Source organism: Colias philodice, chromosome 21, assembly GCF_061535455.1.
Source record: "Colias philodice isolate Cphi_HAF_F1 chromosome 21, ilColPhil1 Martin Lab GWU primary, whole genome shotgun sequence".
NCBI lineage: Eukaryota > Metazoa > Arthropoda > Insecta > Lepidoptera > Pieridae > Colias > Colias philodice.
The window spans coordinates 1,971,567-1,986,405 of record NC_143106.1 but is presented as its reverse complement, the minus strand read 5'-3'; the positions used below and the strand labels follow the sequence as shown (position 1 = coordinate 1,986,405).

The window sequence follows — 14,839 nt, the reverse complement described above, 5'->3', positions numbered from 1 at the left end:
GGCTCCGAAGACGCGCAAAAAAAAATCAAGTTTAGGTTAGGTTAGCCGTTAGGTTAGGTTAGCCGTTAGGTTAGGTTAGGTTAGGTTAGGTTAGGTTAGGTTAGCCGTTAGGTTAGGTTAGGTTAGGTTAGGTTAGGTTTCTTAAAAAAAAAACTACACAGAAATAGGAGCCCCGCGAAGCGGGGCTCCGTCGACGCGCAAAAAAATAATCAAGTTTAGGTTAGGTTAGCCGTTAGGTTAGGTTAGGTTAGGTTTCTTAAAAAAAACTACACAGAAATAGGAGCCCCGCGAAGCGGGGCTCCGTCGACGCGCAAAAAAATAATCAAGTTTAGGTTAGGTTAGCCGTTAGGTTAGGTTAGGTTAGGTTTCTTAAAAAAAAAACTAAACAGAAATAGGAGCCCCGCGAAGCGGGGCTCCGTCGACGCGCAAAAAAAAATCAAGTTTAGGTTAGGTTAGCCGTTAGGTTAGGTTAGGTTAGGTTTCTTAAAAAAAAAACTACACAGAAATAGGAGCCCCGCAAAGCGGGGCTCCGTCGACGCGCAAAAAAAAATCAAGTTTAGGTTAGGTTAGCCGTAAGGTTAGGTTTCTTAAAAAAAAAATACACAGAAATAGGAGCCCCGCGAAGCGGGGCTCCGTCGACGCGCAAAAAAATAATCAAGTTTAGGTTAGGTTAGCCGTTAGGTTAGGTTAGGTTAGGTTTCTTAAAAAAAAAACTACACAGAAATAGGAGCCCCGCGAAGCGGGGCTCCGTCGACGCGCAAAAAAATAATCAAGTTTAGGTTAGGTTAGCCGTTAGGTTAGGTTAGGTTAGGTTTCTTAAAAAAAAAACTAAACAGAAATAGGAGCCCCGCGAAGCGGGGCTCCGTCGACGCGCAAAAAAAAAATCAAGTTTAGGTTAGGTTAGCCGTTAGGTTAGGTTAGGTTAGGTTTCTTAAAAAAAAAACTACACAGAAATAGGAAAAAAAAATCAAGTTTAGGTTAGGTTAGCCGTTAGGTTAGGTTTCTTAAAAAAAAAACTACACAGAAATAGGAGCCCCGCGAAGCGGGGCTCCGTCGACGCGCAAAAAAAATCAAGTTTAGGTTAGGTTAGCCGTTAGGTTAGGTTAGGTTAGGTTTCTTAAAAAAAAACTACACAGAAATAGGAGCCCCGCGAAGCGTTGCTCCGTCGACGCGCTAAAAAAAAATCAAATACCTACGTGTGCCCTCCTCCCCCCTCCTCCCCCCACAAAAAACCTATAATACGTGCGGCAGTTCTCTAAAGAAACCCCGATAACCTAACTATATAGATAAATAGATGTTATCGGACGATTAAATTATTTTATTCATCCGGTAATCGGACGACTAATTTATTTTATTCATCCGTTTAGCGGACGACTAGCTTTGTCCTAATTAAAAATGTAACAAATGGCTATTTAGGTTAAGTAGGATATATTGTTATGTTTTTATAGTCACATAAGTAACCTAATATAAATAAAGTAAGTCATACAGTTATTTATAAATAGCATTATAAGTACTTAAGGAGTGGAAATCGTAAAGGGCTTTTTTATGAATGATAAGTCAGTGACTACTGTACGCATGATACGGGATACCTGACTACAAAGTAGTTTTATGTGCATAAGTATTCTACACTTCATATCTTCCTGCACCAAAATGATTCATAACAAACATCCATCCATCTATCTATGTTTTTTGTATCATGTATCAATTATTGTCTATTTATTTATTATGTCATTAATAAATTAATAGTACGATAGTATAGTAGGTTCAGAGAATGATCTAAGAAGTTTTTATACAGAATTATAGTCTTATTTTATTACAAGCGGAGAATATCTCTTGTGTTCTATAATAGCGGTTTCAGGCCATTTATACTTACACTAGCGGTCCGCCCCGGCTTCGCCCGTGGTACATATGAAAAATAGATGTTGGCCGATTCTCAGACTTACCCGATATGCACAGAAAATTTCATGAGAATCGGTCCACCCGTTTCGGAGGAGTATGCAGACTAACATTGTGACACGAGAATTTTATATATATAAGATAATCGTACGACTACATAAAAACTAGCATAATTTATTCAGAAATCGACCGTATTTATATGAGTGTAAGTTTGACATTGAATCGACAATGTTTGTTGTAGAAAATAGGTTTTTGTCCGTTACACTTACAATACACGAACCATTTGTAAGGCTTAGTGCCTACTCAAACATAAGTTAAGGGCGCGTATAAAGTCAAATCACCAATCAACTTTTAGTTGATACGTGTAGTATTCAAGACTAAATATAAAAAATAAAATATATGTAAAACTTGATGATATTTTCGATTATATTGTCAGATCAAAAACATAAAATATTGAAATTGACTCGATAGAAAAAATTCACGAAGTTACCTCTAAATTTCACACTTTTACGTTTTTTACTGGACATGGTAATACTTATTATGATTTTTTTTTCATAAACAATTATATTAAAACATTTGCAAGATATTTGTCAGAGCATTTTGTGTAATTACTTTTAGTTTTGGTTTAATCACGATAAAACACTTTTGGCGCTTACTATATTTTTAATTACGCAAGAAATCATCTTCCATCGCACGTTCCGGGAGCTAAAAACATAATTCTATTTCATACATCAGACGCTATCGCTCCGTTGAGACGAGTAGACCACGCTAAAATTGCTGCGCCGTGTTTTATAATTACGCCGAATATTGATTTGTTGAAAATGGTAAACAACAAAATGAAAAGACTTAAGAAACGAGAACTAAAGAAGATTCAAATTGAAATAATTATAATATAAAAAGATAAGTCTTGATTTACCTATTTGAGAAAGTTTAGTTTCTGTAAAATAATTTCCGCGGGCTGAGTATTGACGCGATAGCAGCAGCAACTATAGATAGGTAAATAAAATTCATAGTGGTAGGTACCTAATTCTTACAGTCGCGGTGCAATCAATCAAGTCAAGAAAGATTTATATTATTATTATTACTATAGGCAGATCCTATGTTCGCTCCAGTAAATAATAATATAAATAATATGTAAACCGGTTGTGAATAGTACATATATATTATATTTACAATCTGTATTAGATAATCATACATAACATCTATACATAGGTATAACAAATTCGTATGAAAGTCAAAACTGTACTTACATTGAATAGGTATTTTTTTATAATATACATATGTATATGTATATATATAATATATTCATAATCTGTATTACATAGTAATATGTAGTACATATCTATACATAAATATAGTTTTTAGAATTTTTGTATGTAAAGAAAGAAAGAAAGAAAGAAAGAAACATTTATTATTTTTATGTCTGTCTGTATGTATGTCTGGGCTCTAATTTTGGTGCAGATATAGCTTGAGACCTGAGAAAGGTCATAGGATGAGTTTTATCCCGTAAATAAAAAAAACTGTCTGTGTTTGTCTGTTTGTTTGTACACGCTAATCTCCGGAACTACTGGACGGATTTGAATGAAAGTTATTTTGTTGTGTAGGTAGGTACTATTATATTATCCGGGAAATATAAAATAATAATTTATTTTGAAAACTGAAACACCTGATGCAGAACCGCAACAGACCACCTAAACTATAGATTCATTTGAGAAAGTTTATCCAGGCGAGTTTGGATATTATTATTTGTGTAAATTCTGTAAATTCGTTTCCGCGAGTTGAGTATTCATGCGACGATATTTATAGATACCTACATTCATAGTGGGTACCTACAATTTACAAAGACACTTTTTATACTTAGTTATGTAGGTACCTAATTCCTACGGTCGCCTTGCAAATGCAATCAATCAAATTGACCCTGTTTGAAAGTAATTTACTAATTTCACAGAACAATTTTAAATTTGGAAAATGTGGACCCTCACTCTCAACCTGTGTCTACTGACTATTGCCACGCAGAAAAAAATACTCCAGAAAGGTACCTGCTAAAGTTACCAGCTCTCGATAAAATAATACGTAAATTTCGAAGAACTTTGTAATATTTTATAAAGGATAATTTTTATTTTTATTTTTAGAATAATTGCTGAGTCGAAAAATGTCGTACAATCTAATAGTCCATTGAATAAAAAGTTCTAGAGTGCGTGAGTTAGTAACGTAAGATGTTTCTTCGGAAACATGTCAAGAGTCCCTAGGTAATAAACATACTAAAACCCCGGGCCACTAGGAGGAGCCCCGGAGTGGGGGGAGGGGGAAAATGGGTCCATTTTTTCATTTTTCGCTTAAATCTCAAAAACGGTACATGTTAGAGAAAAACTTTCAAGGAAAAGTTGAAAGGCCATAAAATTATCTACAAGTTGTACCTGAATCATTTTTTCCTATATCCTACCGTTTCTGAGTTATACGCAGTAAAACATGATTTTGGCTCAAACAATTTCCACATCAATCGATCAAAAAATATTTCTTTCTTCCAAAAAACTCAAAAGTGTAACTTGTGACCGGTACTGATAGATTGCTCTTAATTAGGTCTATAATTGGTAAAATAAACACATTCCTCCATGGAAGCCTTTAGGAGGAATCGATTGTCAAAATATTATATTAGGGCAGTTTGAGTTACTGAACTTGATCTTTTTATTTTTTTCTTCCAAAAAACTCATAAGTGCAACTTGTGACCGGTACAGATAGATTGCTCATAATTGGGTCTATCATTGATAAAAATACCAGATTCCACCATGGAGGCCTTTAGGAGGTATTGAATTTTAATATGGTAGTTACGATACATGAACTTTTTAACTAACTACCCTAATAAAATTCAATTCCCCGTAAACGCCTCCATGGTGGAATCTGGTATTTTTATCAATGATAGACCTAATTATGAGCAATCTATCTGTACCGGTCACAAGTTGCACTTTTGAGCTTTTTGGAAGAAAAAAAATAAAAAGTTCATGTATCGTAACTACCCTGATAAAATTCAATTCCCCGTAAACGCCTCCGTGGTGGAATCTGGTATTTTTAGCAATGATAGACCTAATTATGAGCAATCTATCTGTACCGGTCACAAGTTGCACTTTTGAGTTTTTTGGAAGAAAAAAATAAAAAGATCAAGTTCAGTAACTCAAACTGCCCTAATATAATATTTTGACAATCGATTCCTCCTAAAGGCTTCCATGGAGGAATGTGTTTATTTTACCAATTATAGACCTAATTAAGAGCAATCTATCAGTACTGGTCACAAGTTGCACATTTGAGTTTTTTGGAAGAAAGAAATATTTTTTGATCGATTGATGTTGAAATTGTTTGAGCCAAAATCATGTTTTACTGCGTATAACTCAGAAACGGTAGGATATAGGAAAAAATGATTCAGGTACAACTTGTAGATAATTTTATGGCCTTTCAATTTTTCCTTGAAAGTTTTTCTCTAACATGTACCGTTTTTTGAGATTTAAGCGAAAAATGAAAAAATGGACCCATTTCCGCCCTCCCCCCACTCCGGGGCTCCTCCCAGTGGCCCGGGGTTTTAGTATGTTTATTACCTAGGGACTCTTGACATGTTTCCGAAGAAACATCTTACGTTACTAACTCACGCACTCTAGACCCCCCTTGGAGGGACTCATTCAATGGACTATAACCAAATTAATCAAAATAAAGTTCTGGAGGAATGTGTGTCGTCGACTGCGTATGTTTATTTAAAAATAGTATCTATACTCGCTATTTCGACAGACTTTTTTTACGGATTCGTGCTCTATACTGTTTCCCTAATATTGTTTTTTTTTATATATTACATACAGACAGTTTTTTTATTGTTTTATAATATGTATAGATTATCATTAATAATTATAAACAAATAATAATAAAAAGACATATTACATAATTTGTGATGATTTCAACTTCACTGTTTTATACAATTATTTTAGACAACATACCTACTAACTACCGAAAATACGCGTTGAACGAGCGAAGAATATTGTGTATAATTTAGCGTGCGATGAACTTTACGTACGTTGGATGAGCCGGGTGTATGAGGGTATTGTGAGGGCGCGCGGCATGGCGCGTAATGGGCGAGGCTTAATCGTAGAATTATCTGGCTTTATACGCCCTCTTAAAGTGCTATTTTATTTATTACTTTACTAGCTTTCCGCTAGCGGCTTCGCCCGCGTAGTCAAAGAAAAGGACGCGCAGTTCCCGTTCCCGTGGGATTTTCTGAATAATACCTATCCTATGTACTTTGTCAGGTCTCAAGCTATCTCTGTACCAAATTTTATCCGAATCAGAGTGAAGAAGAGACGGACAGTTACTTACGCTTTTTTATATTAGTCAGCATTCATAAATGAAAATAATAGTATTAATTGAAATTTTTTATAACTATTATCATACTGAATTAAATTTTATTTTACGAGAACCTTCTTCTGAAAATAATTAACAGACGGTGACCAGGGGAAGTATAATACTTTTTTTTTAATATATAAACTGAATTATTTGAACAAAACATGGATGGATGGTTAGAACATGTAGTAGGTACGATATGGTATTTATACTATTTATGTAAAAGTACGACGAACTGCGATTTTCGCACGACCTCAGTAATTTTCTTCATATTCACCCTTTTATACTTTTTGTATGTTTCCATTTGTAATGAATTATATTGAAATTTTATTGTTTTATTGCTATTTTCGGTGCAAAGTAATCCGACATACTTACAAAAGACAACAGAAATAAAAAAACCGCACTGTAGCTAGGTATATTCTGCTTTAATTTATACGACTTTGTTTTACACATACCTACAGATAATTAAAGCAGTACAAAATTAATTTTAAACAGTTACAATGTCGAATTTACAGTACTTAGGTATCATGTTAATTTCTCCGTGTATATTCACATAATATGTACGTAAACAAAATTGATTTTAAATTGGTACTACGTAAGTACAATTGTTTAAATAAATATACCTATTTCTTACTTTAATTTAATTAATTTAAAAAGGTTAATTAATGTTATTACCCCCAAAAGATTAACATAATACCTCCTCATATAAACAACGCTAAGGTATACAATTTATTGTTTAATTACGCAAATTGTGTTATATTTACCGAATTTTTTAAAGTATTCATAAGTATATTTAATACCTACGAATCCATATTTAGGGTTCCGTACCCAAAGGGTAAAACGGGACCGTATTACTAAGCCTCCGCTGTCTGTCTGTCTGTCTGTCTCAGGCTGTATCTCATAAATAGGGTTGCCAACTATACTGTTTTAAACAGTATTCTACTGTTTTCCACTAAATTATACTTTTTACTGTTTAACAAAAAAAAAAAGTATACAAAATACTGTTTTCAGCATCAAAGTGCAGACACATTATTATGTGTTACATTTAGACGCTCACAATTTTTTATTTAGTCAGAAGGCGCACACTACAATAAATACTGTTTGTTTTGCTAAAATACTGTTTAATAATCTTCATGGACCTGAATATACTTTATTTCTTGTAAAAAAAAGGTTGGCAACCCTACTCATAAACCGTGATAGCTAGAGAGCTGTAATTTTCACAAATGATGTACTTTCGTTGCCGCTATAACAACAAATACTAAAAATTAAAATATATAAGGGGGTCCCCATATAATAAATGATTTTCTATTATAGATGATAGTAAGGAACCCTTTGAGCGCGAGCGCAACTCGCACATGGCCGGTTTTTTTACCCGACTACGGCAAAGCAAAAGGAGGGTTATGATTTTGACAGGCTATGTATGTATGTATGTATGTATGTATGTATGTATGTTCATCTGTTCCCTCGTAACTTCTAAACTACTTATCAGAATTCGACAAATGACATATCATTAGAAGCGTCTTAATTGTCCGCTGGTTATAGGCTATATGGGATTTCACAAAATCTAATGTGGCGCCCTCTAGCGGACAAAACATACAGAGTAAAAAAATAAAGTTAAGATAAATATGCCGTGTTTGGTATCATTTGAAAGCTTTTTACTTGCACATTTTGAATATATATATATTACTAGCATTTGCTTGTGACTTTACCTGTATTCATGGGCTGATTGCATATAATTCACATCTTTTCGTTCATAGCTTCTTTATTAGTTCATCAATTTAACTTTTGTCAATATTATGCGCCAAAAATACACTTTAACACCAAAATAGTACAAATAATAAAAAGTAAAACAACTAAAACCCAACTACGACAAAAAACGACGCTGAAAAAGTATAAAACAAGATTTTCAGAATTCCACTATGTAGAGATAAATTTTCATGTTTGGAAAGGCGTAGTCACACGTTACATATATCTACCGTAGCACTTTGACAACGTGTGACTACGCCTTTCCAAACATGAAAATTTGTCTCTACATAGTGGAATTCTGAAAATCTTGTTTTATACTTTTTCAGCGTCGTTTTTTGTCGTAGTTGGGTTTTAGTTGTTTTACTTTTTATTATATATTGTTACAATGCAAACTTCGATGGAGGTTCATATAAACAGGCCTGTATTCAATACTTATAAATTATACTAATTATTTTAAGTAGTGCGTGTTATTATAATATTACGTTTCACATAAACGTGTTAGTTAAATAGCATCATAGTTATTTGCACATGTCATTCATAAAATCATAAATACTAAATAGTATGCTGAGTATTTCGAGGGCATATTTGCTTGTGAAGATTATAATACATATACCTATTATAATTAATGATAAGCTGAAAACAGGTAACTTGTAAATTGCCTTAAATTAACCTGTTGACAACCTCAACCTCTTATTTGTCTTCAGGATTATGAATATAAAATTAGGTACTAATTGAAAAATTTATCGTCATGGGAGGAATAAACATAGGTAAAAAAATAGATTTGATTGAGATTTTAACGGAAACACTCATAAAAAATATCAGATCTCGTAAATAACCAAGTTCCTTGATCTAAAATACGAAACGACAGATGTCCTGACTTCAATCTTTCTTTACCTAACTATCATCTAATTTCTCGCAGATCATGCATTATAGTTCTATGAAATGCACTTATATGTTAGTCAGTCCGCTTTTTATTGGGTCAGGTGGTTATTAAAACGCTCTGTTTCAACCCGACAGGTACAGTAGTAATCCTGGCTGTAATAACGGCGTGTCGATTTACAGAGCATGATTAAATTACTTAAAATGGGAGCATATATGTATTCGTCAATGATAGTGTATTCAGCCGCAGGTGTTACTATAATTCTTACGCGTTGTAAAGTCGGATTGATTATACCACTGAAAAGATCGTTTCTACGAATTCTATTTTTGGATCACATTAGCATAATCTATCCTAACATTTTAAAGCTGAAGAGTTTGGTTTGTTGGTTGAACACGCTAATCTCAGGAACTATATAGGTCTGATTGTAAAAATTATTACAGTGTTAGATAGGATATTAATCAAATCATTGAGGCTATAAATCGTCACGCAAGGGCCAATAGGAGTGGAGCAAAGCGGGTAAAACTACGAGGCACAGCTAGTAACTTATAAAAACCTCACAATAACAGTCTCTTCGGGAGAAGCAGCTAGTATAATACAATAATTATTACAATACGACCCGCATCTCGGAATCGAACACAGTACTTGTAGTCGCAACTATCTCTTTTAAGAAGACCATTTAACGACAATGAGGGACTATTAACACAGTATTACCATTACCATATTTCCTACAGTAGTGCGACGAATGTACTTGTGCAGAGAAACGGAGGGGAACTGGCGGGGGTCGGGCGACGCGGGCCGCGTAAAGCAATCACGCTGAGATTGCTTTACCTATCGCGAAAGGACGACGCAGTCGTATTTTTTGTGTAATAATTTTTTTATACATAGGTACTTACATATTCTATTATGGCGCGCACAAACTGTTCCGTTTACGGATGTAAATCTACATTGAAATCCCAGAAGGAAACAATATTTCAGAAAGATTGTATTACCTAATTGTATCTGTTGAATTAAAATCAAAGCTATGTATATGTTGTCCTCATTATTTTCTAATCAGATTGTACATCCCAATGCGAATGCATTACTTAGTTAAATGTTATAAATTATAATATACAATTAAGAACATCCAAAAATAAAGTGTCCACGTAAATAATATTTAGCAGTGCAATATCTATAATTATATATTTATGAACAAATAATTACATCAGATTTAATAATCGCAATTATTTTGAATGTACATATGAATAAATGATTTCATCATAATATTAATAATCACAATTGTTTTATTTCCCATTTGTTGCAACCCTAGCGTATTTTCGTGTGGCAGCGTAAGTACCTACGCTGGCGGCGGCATCGCGCGACATCAAAGGCGATTCCTTACTGTAGGAAATAATATTGTAATACTGTGCTATTAATGTGGCAGGCGGATAAACGATTCCTGTTTTAAGAGGGCGTATAAAGCCAGATAATTCTACGATTAAGCCTCGCCCATTACGCGCCATGCCGCGCGCCCTCACAATACCCTCATACACCCGGCTCATCCAACGTACGTAAAGTTCATCGCACGCTAAATTATACACAATATTCTTCGCTCGTTCAACGCGTATTTTCGGTAGTTAGTAGGTATGTTGTCTAAAATAATTGTATAAAACAGTGAAGTTGAAATCATCACAAATTATGTAATATGTCTTTTTATTATTATTTGTTTATAATTATTAATGATAATCTATACATATTATAAAACAATAAAAAAACTGTCTGTATGTAATATATAAAAAAAAACAATATTAGGGAAACAGTATAGAGCACGAATCCGTAAAAAAAGTCTGTCGAAATAGCGAGTATAGATACTATTTTTAAATAAACATACGCAGTCGACGACACACATTCCTCCAGAACTTTATTTTGATTAATTTGGTTATAGTCCATTGAATGAGTCCCTCCAAGGGGGGTCTAGAGTGCGTGAGTTAGTAACGTAAGATGTTTCTTCGGAAACATGTCAAGAGTCCCTAGGTAATAAACATACTAAAACCCCGGGCCACTGGGAGGAGCCCCGGAGTGGGGGGAGGGCGGAAATGGGTCCATTTTTTCATTTTTCGCTTAAATCTCAAAAAACGGTACATGTTAGAGAAAAACTTTCAAGGAAAAATTGAAAGGCCATAAAATTATCTACAAGTTGTACCTGAATCATTTTTTCCTATATCCTACCGTTTCTGAGTTATACGCAGTAAAACATGATTTTGGCTCAAACAATTTCAACATCAATCGATCAAAAAATATTTCTTTCTTCCAAAAAACTCAAATGTGCAACTTGTGACCAGTACTGATAGATTGCTCTTAATTAGGTCTATAATTGGTAAAATAAACACATTCCTCCATGGAAGCCTTTAGGAGGAATCGATTGTCAAAATATTATATTAGGGCAGTTTGAGTTACTGAACTTGATCTTTTTATTTTTTTCTTCCAAAAAACTCAAAAGTGCAACTTGTGACCGGTACAGATAGATTGCTCATAATTAGGTCTATCATTGCTAAAAATACCAGATTCCACCACGGAGGCGTTTACGGGGAATTGAATTTTATCAGGGTAGTTACGATACATGAACTTTTTATTTTTTTTCTTCCAAAAAGCTCAAAAGTGCAACTTGTGACCGGTACAGATAGATTGCTCATAATTAGGTCTATCATTGATAAAAATACCAGATTCCACCATGGAGGCGTTTACGGGGAATTGAATTTTATTAGGGTAGTTAGTTAAAAAGTTCATGTATCGTAACTACCATATTAAAATTCAATACCTCCTAAAGGCCTCCATGGTGGAATCTGGTATTTTTATCAATGATAGACCCAATTATGAGCAATCTATCTGTACCGGTCACAAGTTGCACTTATGAGTTTTTTGGAAGAAAAAAATAAAAAGATCAAGTTCAGTAACTCAAACTGCCCTAATATAATATTTTGACAATCGATTCCTCCTAAAGGCTTCCATGGAGGAATGTGTTTATTTTACCAATTATAGACCTAATTAAGAGCAATCTATCAGTACCGGTCACAAGTTACACTTTTGAGTTTTTTGGAAGAAAGAAATATTTTTTGATCGATTGATGTGGAAATTGTTTGAGCCAAAATCATGTTTTACTGCGTATAACTCAGAAACGGTAGGATATAGGAAAAAATGATTCAGGTACAACTTGTAGATAATTTTATGGCCTTTCAACTTTTCCTTGAAAGTTTTTCTCTAACATGTACCGTTTTTGAGATTTAAGCGAAAAATGAAAAAATGGACCCATTTTCCCCCTCCCCCCACTCCGGGGCTCCTCCTAGTGGCCCGGGGTTTTAGTATGTTTATTACCTAGGGACTCTTGACATGTTTCCGAAGAAACATCTTACGTTACTAACTCACGCACTCTAGAACTTTTTATTCAATGGACTATTAGATTGTACGACATTTTTCGACTCAGCAATTATTCTAAAAATAAAAATAAAAATTATCCTTTATAAAATATTACAAAGTTCTTCGAAATTTACGTATTATTTTATCGAGAGCTGGTAACTTTAGCAGGTACCTTTCTGGAGTATTTTTTTCTGCGTGGCAATAGTCAGTAGACACAGGTTGAGAGTGAGGGTCCACATTTTCCAAATTTAAAATTGTTCTGTGAAATTAGTAAATTACTTTCAAACAGGGTCAATTTGATTGATTGCATTTGCAAGGCGACCGTAGGAATTAGGTACCTACATAACTAAGTATAAAAAGTGTCTTTGTAAATTGTAGGTACCCACTATGAATGTAGGTATCTATAAATATCGTCGCATGAATACTCAACTCGCGGAAACGAATTTACAGAATTTACACAAATAATAATATCCAAACTCGCCTGGATAAACTTTCTCAAATGAATCTATAGTTTAGGTGGTCTGTTGCGGTTCTGCATCAGGTGTTTCAGTTTTCAAAATAAATTATTATTTTATATTTCCCGGATAATATAATAGTACCTACCTACACAACAAAATAACTTTCATTCAAATCCGTCCAGTAGTTCCGGAGATTAGCGTGTACAAACAAACAGACAAACACAGACAGTTTTTTTTATTTACGGGATAAAACTCATCCTATGACCTTTCTCAGGTCTCAAGCTATATCTGCACCAAAATTAGAGCCCAGACATACATACAGACAGACATAAAAATAATAAATGTTTCTTTCTTTCTTTCTTTCTTTCTTTACATACAAAAATTCTAAAAACTATATTTATGTATAGATATGTACTACATATTACTATGTAATACAGATTATGAATATAGTATATATATACATATACATATGTATATTATAAAAAAATACCTATTCAATGTAAGTACAGTTTTGACTTTCATACGAATTTGTTATACCTATGTATAGATGTTATGTATGATTATCTAATACAGATTGTAAATATAATATATATGTACTATTCACAACCGGTTTACATATTATTTATATTATTATTTACTGGAGCGAACATAGGATCTGCCTATAGTAATAATAATAATATAAATCTTTCTTGACTTGATTGATTGCACCGCGACTGTAAGAATTAGGTACCTACCACTATGAATTTTATTTACCTATCTATAGTTGCTGCTGCTATCGCGTCAATACTCAGCCCGCGGAAATTATTTTACAGAAACTAAACTTTCTCAAATAGGTAAATCAAGACTTATCTTTTTATATTATAATTATTTCAATTTGAATCTTCTTTAGTTCTCGTTTCTTAAGTCTTTTCATTTTGTTGTTTACCATTTTCAACAAATCAATATTCGGCGTAATTATAAAACACGGCGCAGCAATTTTAGCGTGGTCTACTCGTCTCAACGGAGCGATAGCGTCTGATGTATGAAATAGAATTATGTTTTTAGCTCCCGGAACGTGCGATGGAAGATGATTTCTTGCGTAATTAAAAATATAGTAAGCGCCAAAAGTGTTTTATCGTGATTAAACCAAAACTAAAAGTAATTACACAAAATGCTCTGACAAATATCTTGCAAATGTTTTAATATAATTGTTTATGAAAAAAAAATCATAATAAGTATTACCATGTCCAGTAAAAAACGTAAAAGTGTGAAATTTAGAGGTAACTTCGTGAATTTTTTCTATCGAGTCAATTTCAATATTTTATGTTTTTGATCTGACAATATAATCGAAAATATCATCAAGTTTTACATATATTTTATTTTTTATATTTAGTCTTGAATACTACACGTATCAACTAAAAGTTGATTGGTGATTTGACTTTATACGCGCCCTTAATTCTTTACATAGTAAAATATATATTGCCTAATGAAAGTTAATGCAAACATGAGGATTGAGAAAAATAGCTAAGCTGCCTTATATTATAGAAGAATACTAGCGGTCCGCCCCGGCTTCGCCCGTGGTACATATTTCACAATAAAAGGTAGCCTATGTTCTTTCTCAGGGTCTAAAGATTATCTGTGCCAAATTTCATCAAAATCGGTCCAGTAGTTTATGCGTGAAAACCATACATACATACAAACCTTTCCTCTTTATAATATTACAGTATATATAGTATATAGTATAGAAGTATAGATGAGGAATGATAAATAAGGAGGCATTTTAAAGTTAATCATTTTAAAGAAGCAAATTTTTTTAATGAATGGTCAAATAATCATTCATATTACATTACGATATCTAATAAAATTTTAATTCTCTTTAAGTATAAAAAATACTTCTTCTTATACTTCCCTATAAAATATATCCTGCTTGCCGTAAGTAAATAAACTTATTTATATCAGAGAAATGCAAAAAGATAGCACAGTATATCATCACCTTTAAGATAAATGTATTGCCTTGACTCGTCGACTCGAGAAAGATAAATACGTAATTATGTTCTTTATATACATATATGCGAGTCAATAATATAAGAGAACAAGTCCTATGGGTCATTTT

General features: G+C 33.4%; 1 protein-coding gene across 2 annotated transcripts in view; it reads right to left on the bottom strand.

The window, feature by feature from the left end:
• The window catches only part of LOC149478691 (ceramide synthase 5-like), a 32,823-nt gene that overhangs the window by 14,936 nt on the left and 3,048 nt on the right, over positions 1-14,839 (bottom strand). The window lies entirely within an intron of this gene.